This window comes from Sorex fumeus, unplaced genomic scaffold (assembly GCF_029834395.1).
Source record: "Sorex fumeus unplaced genomic scaffold, SorFum_2.1 ptg000047l, whole genome shotgun sequence".
Lineage (NCBI taxonomy): Eukaryota > Metazoa > Chordata > Mammalia > Eulipotyphla > Soricidae > Sorex > Sorex fumeus.
In genome coordinates this window covers 10,135,898-10,150,040 of record NW_026606104.1, presented here as the reverse complement: position 1 = coordinate 10,150,040, position 14,143 = coordinate 10,135,898, and positions in this window count along the sequence as shown.

Genomic DNA, 14,143 nt, shown 5'->3' with positions numbered 1-14,143 from the left:
GAGCCAGAAGTAACCCCTGAGGATCGCTGGGTGTGAGCCCCAAATTTTAAAATATAGCCCCTTCTCTTCATTTAGGTTGTTTTATTTAAATAATTATGTGTTACAATAATTATTTAATTATTAGTTAATAATTATTTAATTAACTCTCGGCACTTGTTCTGTAGACTAAGAAATAGGAGTGCAAATCACAAGTCTAGTACATAGCTTAAACATAACTCTGCCTGCCACAAATAAACAGTGTAAATACCACTGTGTGGATGGTGCTTCAGGAGCACGAAAAAGACTTGCTCAGTATCAGAAATGCAGTTACTGGCTGGCTGGCCAACCTACCCAAGGACACTGTTGTCAATGGGATCTCGTCAATGCCTGCTCAGCTCTGGGCACCAAGCAATTGCTGAGTGTCCCATGGCAGAAAGAACAGAGGTTGGTCTTACCTCCTAGCCCAGATTCTAGGGTGGGAGGAGGCTCTCAAGACAGTACTTCTCAAACACTTTTGTGCACATAAAAGTACAGTACCTTTGTTTTAAAGGCTGGTTTCAGTCAGTTGGGTGGGGCTCAAGAGTCAGAATTTCTTATGAACTCCTGGATATTCTTGGCATTTCAGGAACAATGCCCTATCCTTAGAGAAGTAACATCTTATCATCTAGCAAGTTGGACATTATAAAGTGTAAAGTCAAATTAGGTGCAAATTTGACAATATAGACTTTGGGAGGACTTAAATAAGCTCTTTGTTGTGTTGGTTTTCTTTTTCTTTTTGGTTGGTTGGTTTTGGTTTGGGGTAATATCAAGAAGTGCTCAGGGCCTACTCTAGACATGTTGCTCAAAGATTGCTCTCATTGGTGCTCAGGGGACCATGCAGTGACAGAAATCAAGCCAGACCCCCTGCATGCAAACCATGTATACTACCCTTTGAATTATCTCCCAGCCCTTTGAGTGCTTTTTATACTGTTACTATAAAGAAATAGACTGATTGGTTGGTAATACTGATATTAGGGTTAATTATACATAAGTTACCAAACCTTGGGTTCTCTGTGATAAAGTAAGAGTTTTGGTTTGCAAATTATTAGCTCTGTAACCTACGGCAAGTTACTTCACATCTCTGAACCTGTTTTCCTCAATTATAAATGGGCATAATAACAGCACTTAATTAAGGCTGCTGTGAGAATTAAATAAGGAAATGTGTGCCTTAAAGGCTGTAGAAATCCAGCAAACTATCCGCCTAGTTTGCTTCTTACCAGCTTTTGGAGAATGAAAAGTAACCTTGCTCTCAGACACTGGGACTTCATGTGGACAAGCTCCTGTGACAGGGAGCTCGGTGCGGCCCAGGTCACCTTCTACTGCACTGCCATTTAGATCTCACACAGAACTCCATCCACACCGGGGTTGCTCTGACTATCCATCTCAAAGAATTTGCTCAAGCTGATTCTGATTATGTACAAAAATTCACCTGCAAGTAAAATCTTGGAATCACTAATGCTGATCAAATGAGCATCCCTCCTGGGGCTCCACTGAGACAGTCAAGATTAGTAAGATAGTAAAGATTTTCAGCCCCCAAAGTCATATTGTTCCTATGAACAGTGGGACAAAGATGGAGAAAGGTAAAGTGAGCAATTGACTATCAAGCATTCTATGTATTGCACCCTTGGCTAAATATCACACTAACATAATCTGTTCCATCACCTCCACAACAAAAGTTCCATGATGTGCAGTAGCTTGTCCAAATATGATCAGTCTTTAAGTTTACCCATTTGGTTTCACAGTTCATAATTTCAAAAACATTCTCCTATATATTTAATTCACTGATGCTCAGTATGTAGCTAACGGATCTGTGCTTTGCTCCTGATACTGCTCTGGGGGCAATCTCTATGCCCAGAGCACCTTAAACAGAGGCCAAGGTTAAAGGAGAACCGGGAATATCTACTGTTTCACTGCACGCTGGGCATGTGGAGACCAGTGATCTCAGTGGCTGACCTGCTTGTCGTGGGTAGAAGTCCCCAGGAATTTGATTCTCAGATGTGTGCATAAGAAATTTATTGAGGAGAGCTCTCTGGAGTAGCATCTGTAAGGAGAGATTCCAAATAAAGACCTTAGCCAATCTCACAGTATTCCCTGATAGGAGGATGGCCTTCTCAATCACCCCACCTGAAGCCAAAGGGACCAGACCTCTCACCCTCCTTCCCACATCCATCATTGGATTCAGGCTGCCTGAAGGTCGGGGCCGGGGGAGGTACAGCTGCTGCTACAATAGTCCATGGATTCTTGCTCCCTTCAGCCTCTCTGGGCTCCCTCTCCTATGACAAGAGGTAGAAATGAGGGATGGAAGAGATTGGGGATGGGAGTTTGGTAACCATATCTCTGGGGGTGTTGTAAACTGTATTTGCTCTTGATAAATTATGTGATGGAGATGGGGGCAGGGAGAGAAGAGGGAAGTACCTCCCAGATTCTACCAGCTTGATATCAGCAGCACAGAAGAGCATCTAATTCCAAAGCACCACACAGTGGGCATTTTATCTGCAACCCCGGGATTTTCAATTAAAAAAAATCTCCTCTCTGTTCACATAAAAAAATAAAAACAGGAGCCAGAAAATAGTCTAAAAGCACATTACTTGGAAATTGTTTCCACTGTGTTTATGACTGTTCTTAATGTTTTATGAATATGCTAAAAAAATGCTAGGGCATATTTCCTTGGGCACTCTAGTTAATTACTTATTCCGAGTGCTTGTACTCCATTCCTTGCAAAATGTGCTGTGCATTAATTCTGATTATGTACAAAAACCCACCTGCAAGGAAAAACTCTGAATCAGTAATGCTGATAAAATGAGCAGCCCTCCTGGGGCTCCGCCGAGAAAGAGGAAACTGGACAGAATTAGAATCTTGTAGCTAAGGCTATTCATAATGTCATTAACATAAAGGCAATTAAATGAGTTTTTAACCTACCACCCTTTATTGTTATTAATGAACATTAGAAAAACACAGGAGATAAAATTGGTAATTATCTCTGCACCAAGCTATGCAATAATGTGTTTAAATATAAAAACAAAACAAATGATTATTGTTAGTATTTTCAGTAGCAGAGGCCCCAGGAGCAGCTCCGTCATATTTAATCACATGGGCCCACACCAAGAGGGTTAATTAAAAGAGGGCTTTACCTTCCATGTGCCTGGTTATTCAGCTTAATATGGAATCAACAAATGTAAATGTAAATTTGCAAAAATATCCTGAGCAGCTGTTTCTGCCTGTGGGTTAAGCACCTTTACAGAAACAGACTGATTCCTTCTCCTTCAGGACAATGGTCTATGACTCCATAACCAACTTCTTTTCTAAAAAAAAAAAATGACCACATGATGCTTCCAAATCCCATTCCTAAAGCAACTATATAAATCCAGGCATATTGCCTAAGCTTTGCTCAGTAAAGATTATTTAAACATTTGGAAAAGACACATTGATTTGAAAAGTAATGATAAAGGAGATTTTCCTCCCCGTGCCACATTCAATGAACTCATCCAGTTTAATTGTTTTCTTTCTTTGGGCAATTTTAACAGCCTACAAATCAGTCAGCCAGACAGGCTTGTTTGTGAGTGCACAGCAGCCACTGGGCGGTGAGATATCCTGCCTCCAACAGCACTTTTCTCACTAATTAATTCCGATTGCGTTTCTTATAATTAAAAATGTTAGGATCCTAGCTCCTGGAATTCATGCCGAGCTGGTTTTGTTTCCAAAGCCTGTTTTAAAAATGAGACACACCTCTAATCTGCTTTTACAGTGGGTTTCAGCTAAGGGATACTGCACAAGCGACCCTTGGCAACAGATTTGGAACAACTGCCATGGGGCCAAACCAGCACATTTTTGTTCTCGTCTGATTCTCCTCCCTCATGCAATGAATTCTACAAGATAAATCACTTTTGCATTTAAAACCAAAAAAATAATTTATATATAATAACCACTTAGGTGATTATAGAACTTTCCAGTTTATAAAACCTTGCCCTTTTGATGACTTTGGGAGCTACTGAGGTCAAAATGGTGACCGTGGGCAAATATTTACTTTCACAGACCCCCTCTGTGCCTTCTTCATTTTATGACATACTTGGAACTTCCCAGCTACCTAAAAACTTCTCTGGGCTACAGAAATTTTTTAGTCATGCTCAGGGTGCAGGCTTTAGCTATGAGATGGAGCGGGAGCAGGTTTTTATTTATTTTTTATTTTCAGTTTGGATCATGCTACTCTGAGCTGTGGGAACTCTGATTTATTTATTTATTATTCTTGCACTCTGCCTCCCCTTTCCTTCCTTCTGCTGTTGATGTTTCTGTGATGACGAAGGTGGCATGCAAAGCTGACTGGGGTATTTGCACCTTTTGCTGTGATGTTTGCTGTTGGGTGGCATGTCAGGATGTGGCACCTGTGTGCTCAGCTGCGGGGTTCTCCACGGCTTGCACTCCCGTAGTTGTGGAATTTGCATGTACACTGGCCAGGGGGCTGCTCTCGGTTGAGGCCATGAGTCACAGTGCAGTGAAGGCCACTGAAGTGCTCACAGCAGACCACTGAGGTGCTCACATGTGTGCTGGCCTCAGCAACTCACATAGTCTGGCTGTGGCATTACCATATCTTTAACATATATATATATATTTATACACACACATATATGTATATGTATGTATATATATTATTTTATTTGCCATATATATTACACATCAGATTTATAAGATTATATATAACACTAAATTATTCTTAAAAGCAAATATAGGGGCTGGAGCGATAGCACAGTGGGTAGGGCATTTGCCTTGCATACAGACAACCCAGGTTCGATTCTCAGCATCCCATATGGTCTCCCAAGCACAGCCAGGAGTAATTCCTGAGTGCAGAGCTAGGAGTAACCCCTGTGCATCGCCGGGTGTGACTCAAAAAGCAAAAAAAAAAAAATAAAGCAAATATAAATGTGGGTCAGAGATAGTACAGGGGCAGGGGTTATGGCGCTTTCTTTGCATGTAGCCAAGCCTGGTTTGATTTCCAGTGCTGCATATGGTCCCTGAAGCTCTGCCAAGAGTGACTCCTGAACCCAGGACCAAGGGTAAACCCTGAGAACTGCCAGGTGTGAGCCAAACATTCACCCCAAATAAAATACAAATTTTATTTTATTTTATTTTTAATTTTTATTAGTGAAACACTGTGAGGTACAGTTGTAGACTTACAATTTTTTGTGCTTGGGTTTCAGTTATACAATGATCGAATACCCATCCCTCCACCAGTGCCCATTCTTCACCACCAATGATCCCAGTATCCCTCCCACCCCCCAACCCCCATCCCATCCTGCCTCTGTGGCAGGGCATTCCCTTTTGTTCTCTCTCTCCTTTTGGGTGCTGTGGTTTGCAAAAGAGGCATCGAGTGGCATTCATATTCAGTCTATAGTCTACTTTCAGCATGCATCTCCCGTTCTGGAAGGATCCTCCCAACACCCTTTATTTAGTGCTCCCTTCTCTATCGGAGCTCCCTTTTCCCCTAGCATGTGTGGCTAGCCTCTAAGCCATGGAGTAAACCTCCTGATACTTATCTTGGCTATTCTTGGGTGTTAATCTCCTATTTTGTTACTTTATGTTCCCCAGATGAATGCAAAATATAAATTTTAATATAACGCAATGTTTATCCAAGCTCTGTGATTTGGGGGCTTTCAGGGCTGCCACATTTGGAAAACTTTTGGACTTGCTCCTGGCTTTATACTCAGGGATCACTCACTCCTGGTGGTGTTTAGGGGACCATATGTGATGCCGGGATAGACTGTGTGCAAAACAGAAAGACTTGAGAGGGGAAAAAATAAGGCAAAGTGTCTTAATTTCTATATTATCTTGTTGGTCCAAGCTCTCTGGCTTTTAGCAACTATCTGAGATTTAAAATAAATAAATAAATAAATAAATGAGAAGTATGTAAACGATTCTTCAGAGAAACCTCTGATTTAAAGCTACTCATTTTTGCAGCTGCTCATTGAAACCTGAAAGCTTCAAATGCCGCAACAGCAACACTATGAAAACACCTGTGGGTTATTTAATTCATAATGGGTAGTTGTGGGAGTGGCTAGGGTCACACGCTTTTTGTGTCACCTGGCTGTAGTGCAGCTAGAAAACCCTTGTGGTGGATTTAAGTAGCAGAGCAGCCAGGAAAAATTGGAGAGCTATTAGGATCACACTTTGCACATGTGGAACACCAGGGATTTGAACCCATGACCATACTCTTGCAAGGTAAGTGCTCTAAGTTCTTACACCATTCCTCTAGGCATCAGCTTGTGGGGGAGGTTCAGATTTTTAGGTCAACAGTGATTACCACAAGTTTAGCTGTCTGACAGAGAGATGGGCGTGAACTGAGTCATGCAGAAACAGCCTGATAGGACCAATGAGCCCCCCGATTCTTTCCCAGGTTGCAGTTTGGAATAAGTTCAGTTTGGGTTTTGTATGTTTGGGTGCTGGATCAAGTCTTAATCTGGAAGGCAGGAGACCCCCATATCTGAAGCTGTGAAATGAGCGAGAACAATAAACATTCTGATCATCTGCCTGTCTTCTTCTCCAGACTCAGCCTCTCCTCTTCATGCTGTTCTGGGGAGCAGAGCTAGAGAGCAGGGCCAGGAGCACAGTCCCTGAGGGGTCTCTCACACATCTGAGCATCGGGGCAGTTCACGGTGGGCCTAGAACTGTTAAGGACCAGGAAGTCCATCTCACAAACGCTCTTTGTCCCCAGGCTACTTTGGCCAAGACCCCCGTGCTAGGATCAAGTCTCTCCCTGCACAGAGCATATTTTGTTTCCATAAGATCCTGGGAAGTCCAGCTTGGGGGCAGATCTCTGCAGAAAGCAATTCCATTTATCAGACTTGGGGGTCGTTGAGATTTGGAACAAGAAGCGAGTGCCTTGTCCCTTCTGCTTGCACAGGAGCCGATGAGAAGTGGGGTGGAAGGGGAGACCTCATGAAATTCATTTGCATATTCAAGTTCCATTATTCCTGATCCAGGGGGAAAGCAGGCTGCCCGGCTGGTGTCTCTGCCATGTGGCAGACGCAAGCTCAGGGTCAACCTCCGGCTGTTAGCCCAACAATTGGGAACCACAGCACACTAAACTTCCCCTTTTCTTGTCCCCCTCCCAGGCTATTAGCCACCCCCAGGGCACCCTTAGGGGTCGCAAATTTTCTCCTGGCGCCTCCTCTGACTTGTGAAAATCCTGGAAGCTTGGTCGGTGAATGATGAGCAAGCAAAGGACCATATGCAGCGTCTTTGATGAGCTGACATCACACAGCTGAGCAAGGAGGGCAGGGACTGGGCTGTTGCATTGTCAGAGTCTTTGATTGGGCTCATTCTGGCTGCCCTGCCTGGCTGCCACCAGTGGTCCAGCCAGAGAGAAGGAGGCCAGACAGAACAATGGCACAGCCTCTCACAGCTGGAAAATCATTTTATAGAGACCTCCAGGAGGCACCAGTTGGTCCTGGCAGCTGACATTTGATCTGGGGAGTGTGAAGCAGCTGATGCCAAAGGAGGCTTTCCTTGCCCCACTCCTATGGTAGTCCGCAGGCGGCTGTGGAAAGGCTGTTTCATTCCTCTTCCTGCTAAATCTTCTGAATGCAGAGGGTCAGCTGTCCCATCCCTCCTCCACTCTCTATTTCCTTCCCCCCCACAACTTTTCAGTAAACTCAGGATAGAAGACATTATTTATAAGACTGAAGAAATGAGTAGTGTCAATCTCATCTACCACAAACTCGGGGAAATAGGAGAATATGGGATAAATAATCCTGTATGGGCCATTGAGATGGACTATTTGTGTCCAAAAGACCAACTCAGTTTATTAACAGTGACATTCAATTAAAAATAAAAATACTAACTGGGTGGGGCTGAGCAGACTGCTCAAAGGGGTGGAGTATATGTCTGGCATGCGTGAGGCCTTCAGTTTGATTCCCCACACCACATATATCTCTCCCCACTCATTAACCCTCTTGGAAGTCTCCAAACATCACCAGCCAGATCAGGACTGCATCACCAAGCCCAGGTCCCAAACCAGCAGGTTCATAATATCAGGCCAACAGGCTTATGGTTCCCCAAGAGAAAAGAGAAACTCTCACACCACCAAGATAATTATTGAATACTGTTTTCCTAGCGTCTATACAATTAGGTCTAAGTTTGAAACAGAAAGATGGTGTTGTGTTAAAAGTAAGCAAGTTGTTTCTTCATCCAAATTATGATGATGTTGGTAATTAAAAGGGATATTAATAATTAGCTTCTGACCAAGCTAGCATAAACCGGGGGTGTCCCAGGTAAACTGGAATTTCTGGGCCCTTCATTCTTTCCAGATTATCCTGTCACCTAACAGAAAAGAAAAAAGCCACCAAAGTCAGGACCATTTCTAAAATATCAGGACTGGAGCGATAACAGTGGGTAGGGAGTTTGCCTTGCATGCAGTCAACCCAAGTTCGATTCCTCCATCCCTCTCGGAGAGCCCGGCAACTACCGAGAGCATCCTTCCTGCTGGGCAGAGCCTGGCAAGCTCCCCATGGTGTATTCTATATGCCAAAAACAGTAACAATGAGTTACTGTTGTCATAATGGAGACATTACTGCTGTCCGCTCAAGCAAATCGATGAACAATGGGAGGACAGTGGACAGTACTACAGTGCTGACTACTGATTATTCTATTTTTTTTTTTTTTTTGCTTTTTGGGTCACACCCAACAATGCACAGGGGTTATTCCTGGCTCTGCACTCAGAAATTACTCCTGGCAGCGCTCAGGGGACCATATGGGATGCTGGGAATCGAGCTCAGGTTGGTTGTGTGCAAGGCAAACGCCCTACCCACTATGCTATTGCTCCAGCCCCTACTGATTATTCTTGAAAGGAAAGTGCTGTGTGAGTCTTGAGCTACACAGTTCTGGTGACAAAGCATAATGAAAACAAGCAAGAGATTCTCTCACTGTTTCATAAATAGTTCTGGCGCAGCATTTAGAATGTCTCTTTTAAATACTGATGTTGCTGCTGCCACTGATGCTATTACTATGTATTAGAAGTGACACTACTCCTATTAGTACTTCTATAATCACTCCTCCTCTTCCTTTTACTATAATTATAACTACTATTACCACTACCACAGTAATGAACATTACCAATATTACTACACTGAAGTGATTGCTACCATTGTTATTATTACTGTTATTATAACTATAAGTACTACCACTGTAACTACTGTTATTATTGCTATTGCTTCTACTACTACTAGTACTACTTCTGCCTTGGTGTTTCCATTTCAATAGAGTTTTATTTATTGAGTTTTATTATTTATCTTGCATCAGGAACTACGTCAAGTAAGAGCCAGAAGAAAATGTGCAGCATCTAATATTGATTTCAATGAAACTGGGCAGGTGTTTACTCTGTCCCAGTACTAATCTAAACATCATACAATAATATATGATATATTATATCTCCTTTTCACATAAGAAAAATCAAGGCTATGAAAAGTAGATAAACACAAAGCTCATGCTTTTTTTTGTTTTGTTATGTTTACTTCTGAAGTTCTTATGCAGTTGTACTCCTAACTTGGTGCTTAGATGTGATATGATACTCAGGAATCACTCCTGGTGGTGCTCAGTGCACAATGTGGTGCTTAGAATGGAATCTGAGCCTCCAGCATGCAGTATGTGTGCTCTAACCATTTGGGTTATCTCCCTCAGCCAAGCTCACACTCTTTTACTGAGGGGGACAGCCATCCAACTGGTGCTCAGGAGGCCCAGGGGCCCCTGAGCCACAATCAATTCTCAGCCAGCCAGGAACTTGATTTAATGCAAGGACCTGAGCATACAATGCCACTTGGGATCGGCAGTGCTCTGGATCCTTGGGTAACCTCCTAGGTCCTGGAGGCCTCTAGGGCCACATCCAGCAATGCTCTGGGAACCATGTGGTATGCTGGAAATTTAACCTACCTCTGGTGCACGGAGTGATAGCACAGCAGTAAGGGTGTTTGCCTTGAGCGCGGCTGGCCTGGCCGAGCCAGGTTTGATTCCTCTGCTCCTCTTGGAGAGCCCGACAAGCTACCGAGAGTATCTCGCCCACATGGCAAAGCCCGGCAAGCTCCCCATGGTGTACATATTCGATATGCCAAACACAGTAACAAGTCTCACAATGGAGACGTTACTGGGCCCGCTCAAGCACATCAATGAAAAACGGGAGGACAGTGCTACATTGCTGGTACATGCTAGGTGTGTTCCCTAACCACTGTTCCATCTCCCAATCCCCAAAACCCACACTCCAAAAACAGTAAGCCTCACCACCCCTTCCCTCACTGACTCTTTGAGAACAGGGTGGTCTCTATTTTTATTCTTAAGTACTTATATCCATAGAGCACAATGCTTTATTCTGTGGCTTCACAAACCCTGAAAATGCAGAGGGAAGATGATTGAGGCTGGGATAAGAGAATCTCCACCTAAACGGAATTATCAGAAAAGCCATACAGCCAGAGACTGCACACATGTGAAGCATGTACAAATAGACCTCATGTGTGGCAGAATGCATGGCAGAACTCAGCAGTCATCTGTTGAGGGATCTGTCCACTGAGGCTCAAAACCCACTTTGACATTCCTGTGCAGCTTTGGTTGGAATGTTTCCAGGGTTGGGTGTCTCATTTCTCTCTACAGGAATCTGTCCACATTTATTGTGGGCATTGCTGCTGCAAGATAGATTCTGTGTCAAATCAAAATCCCAGCTCCCTGTTGTCACCACTCTAAGTTCTGCTCTTTGAACCTCCACATAGTTTTCTGCATCATATACTTTCAAAAGGAGAAACTCCTCTATTTACTAATGGGCTGTGACTCACCTAACTCCTACCTAAAAACCTACCTAAGCCCATTGATGTCTGGGTCCACAATGACTAGGCAGGGCTCACACTTGCAGTCTCACACATGCATTTTCAAAACACAGAAGTCAGAATTGATACGCAGAGCTTTCCAGCCAGAGACAGACTTTTCTTTGGTGCTAAAGGAAGTTTCACTGGGGCTCTTTTTCATTTGTAATCTAGCTTGATTTGCAAAAATGATATGCCCTGATGATGATATGCCCTGAGTCACAGAAAATCCTTTCCTACTGATCTCTGTCAGAGTCATGGAAACCTTTTTGAAGCAGAAATATAGTCGTCTACATAGTTACAAGTGTCTCTGTACTCCCATTCTTGCAGTTTGTTTTGATGCTGTGGAGATTTTCCATCTAGAAACCTTCCAGGGCCTGGGAAAAACATCTCATGACAATGCTTTTGCCAAACTAGTTATCAAACTAGATCTTTGGCTTCCACATCAGAATCTTGGAGAAGTTACCTTTCTTACTTTTGGAACACTAGAATTAATTTTGCTTATCTACAGGTTTCCTAGGATAGTTTCTTTAGTGGCAACAGAACATGAGAATGTCTACAGAACTGAGCTTACTGCTGCAGAGAAATGGGGGTTGATGGGTGTGGGAAGAAAGGCAGGGGCAGGAGCACTGAGAGGGTGGAGAGAAACAGACAGTCTGCTGGAGGATGTGTTGTACAGTAGCACAAATTGTGGTGCCTCAAAATAACTTTTAAGTTCAATATTAGGTAATGTTAACTTTTTTTGGCTTTTTGGGTCACACCTGGCGATGCGCAGGGGTTACTCCTGGCTTTGCACTCAGGAATTACTCCTGGAGGTGTTCAGGGGACCATATGGGATGCTGGGAATTGAACCCGGGTCGGCCACATGCAAGGCAAACACTCTATCCGCTGTGCTATCACTTCAGCCCCAGGTAATGTTAACTTTTTACTTCGCTTTCCAAGACTTCAATAAGTAACAAAAGGTTAATGTTTTGCTTTTTTTGCCTCTAAAACAATGAACAAGAAGCAGAGAGAAATAAGATCCCACCAAAAAAATTTCTATCATATGATCTCACTTATCTGTGGAATGGAGAATACTAACTGAAGAAGTGTATTGTAGTAAAAAGAGGATGCCTAAATTACCCCTGACCTCAGTGTTTAGAGAGGACTTACAGAGAAGGAAAGAAGTCAAAGGGGAAAAAGAGAAAGGAAAGTAATAGGTGAACAGTCATCAGAGCTTCAGTTATACCAGTGATATGAGTGAGTGGTGAAGCATTATACCCAAGACACAGATTCAACAGAATTGAAAACATGAGATCTAAGTGTTAACTACCGAAATTTTGTAATGTGCCTGTCAAATTGACAGGTGGTGGTAGTGGTTGTGATGGCGAGGGAATTTGGGAACACTGGTGGAGGGATTGGTGTTGAACTAGCGTATGCCTAAAACTCAATTATCAGTAATTATGCAAATAATCACTCTTTAGTAAAACTTTTAAAAATCAATGAATAAATTCGTATAATACATACGCTATACAAGTGTTTGGGAAGAGCAATTTTGTATAATAATGAGATAAAATCTTTCAACTGTCCTTTTTGTGTGGCAAATGTGTGCACATATGTATGCTCATGTGTCTACATAAAAAGTCCCTACATGCACATATTTGAAAGATAATGTTTGAGCATTTATCATGTACCAGATCCAGCCCACTTGTTGTCAATTAAAATATTTCTGAAGTGTTTAAATGGCTGAAGAGATAGTACAGCAGATAAGGTCCTTGCCTTTTATGTAGTCAACCCAATTTAATGCTCAATACCTCACATGGGCCCCTGATCTCTAAGCATTGAGCCAGGAGTAAGCCCTGAGCACAACCAGATGTGGCCCTAAAACAAGCAAACAAAAAATCTTTAGTTACTCCCATGAACCACCTCTGTCAGGGTCATGTAAATTTATTTGCAGGCCATGATCCAGAGACCCATAAATAAACCTCGAAAGAGATCAACAAGCTGCATAGGTTCTTCTGGACCCTGCACATGGCTGAGTCACTAGAGCATCCCAGAAGTGGGCTGGTGAGCCTAGCATCCACCCAAATAGGGCCCCAGCAGCTGAAAACCTCCACACTTCATGCTCCCAGTCAGACTCCACTGCTCAGCATCACTCTCATTCAGAAATTAATCTGTTGAAAAACTCAACAGGTTTTGTCACAACAGGTTTTGTGACAAATCTCCAGGCTTTCATGGAGATGTACTCCATCTCTGTGTACTTCTGGAAGCTCTCGCAGTCACACACCGGCCCCAAATCCACCATCCAGTTAAAAATTAAATTCTAGCTGTATTACCCTGTTAAAAGTTGTGGAATTCCTGGCAGGCGGAGGCATGACATCTCAAACTCTACAACACAGTTAAGCCAGGTGCAATGCACCAGATTGGATGGGATGTACTGTAAAAGACATCGGGGCTGGAGCGATAGCATAGCAGGCGGGGCATTTTCCTTGCATGTAGCCGACCCGGGTTTGATTCCCAGCATCCCATATGGTCCCCTGAGCACTGCCAGGAGTAATTCCTGAGTGCATGAGCCAGGAGCAACCTCTGTGCATTGCCGGGTGTGACCCTAAAAGAAAAATAAAATCAAAATGAAGGTTTAACCTGTAATATCTTAGTAATCTGTCATAGAAAGGTTTTATGGCTCTCTGGTGAGACACAACAATCTTCACTAACTTTCTTCTGAAGAATGATTTTTTGATCACTCTTTTAGCAAGTTATAACAAGCAATATAAAATAAATTACTGAAGGCCTGCTATCGGGGCAGGGTTAAGGGGTATTTGGCCACAGCACCCAAAAGGAGAGAGAAAACGAAAGGGTGCCCTGCCACAAAGGCGGGGGGATGTGGGGCATGGGGGGTGGGAGGGGTACTGGGATCAGTGGTGGTAGAAAATGGGCACTGGTGGAGGGAGGGGTACTCAATCATCGTATAATTTAAACCTAAGCACAAAAATTTGTAAATCTACAACTGTACTTCAAGGTGTCTCACTAATAAAAAATTATTTTAAAAGGGGGGGTATTTGGGAAAATTGGAGATAATGGTGGTGGGAAGGTGCAATGGTGGTAGAACTGGTGTTGTTATATTGAATGTCTATAACGAGTCATCGTGAACAACTTTGTAAACCACAGTGTTTATATAAAATGTAAGGGGAAAATAAAATTTAAAAAATTTAGGGGGAGGTTCAGAAAGAGGATTGTCCAATGAGAGAAGAGTTCTCACCACCACATGAGAAGGACGGGAATTTTGAAGGCCATGGGCAGTTCTGCACATGGTG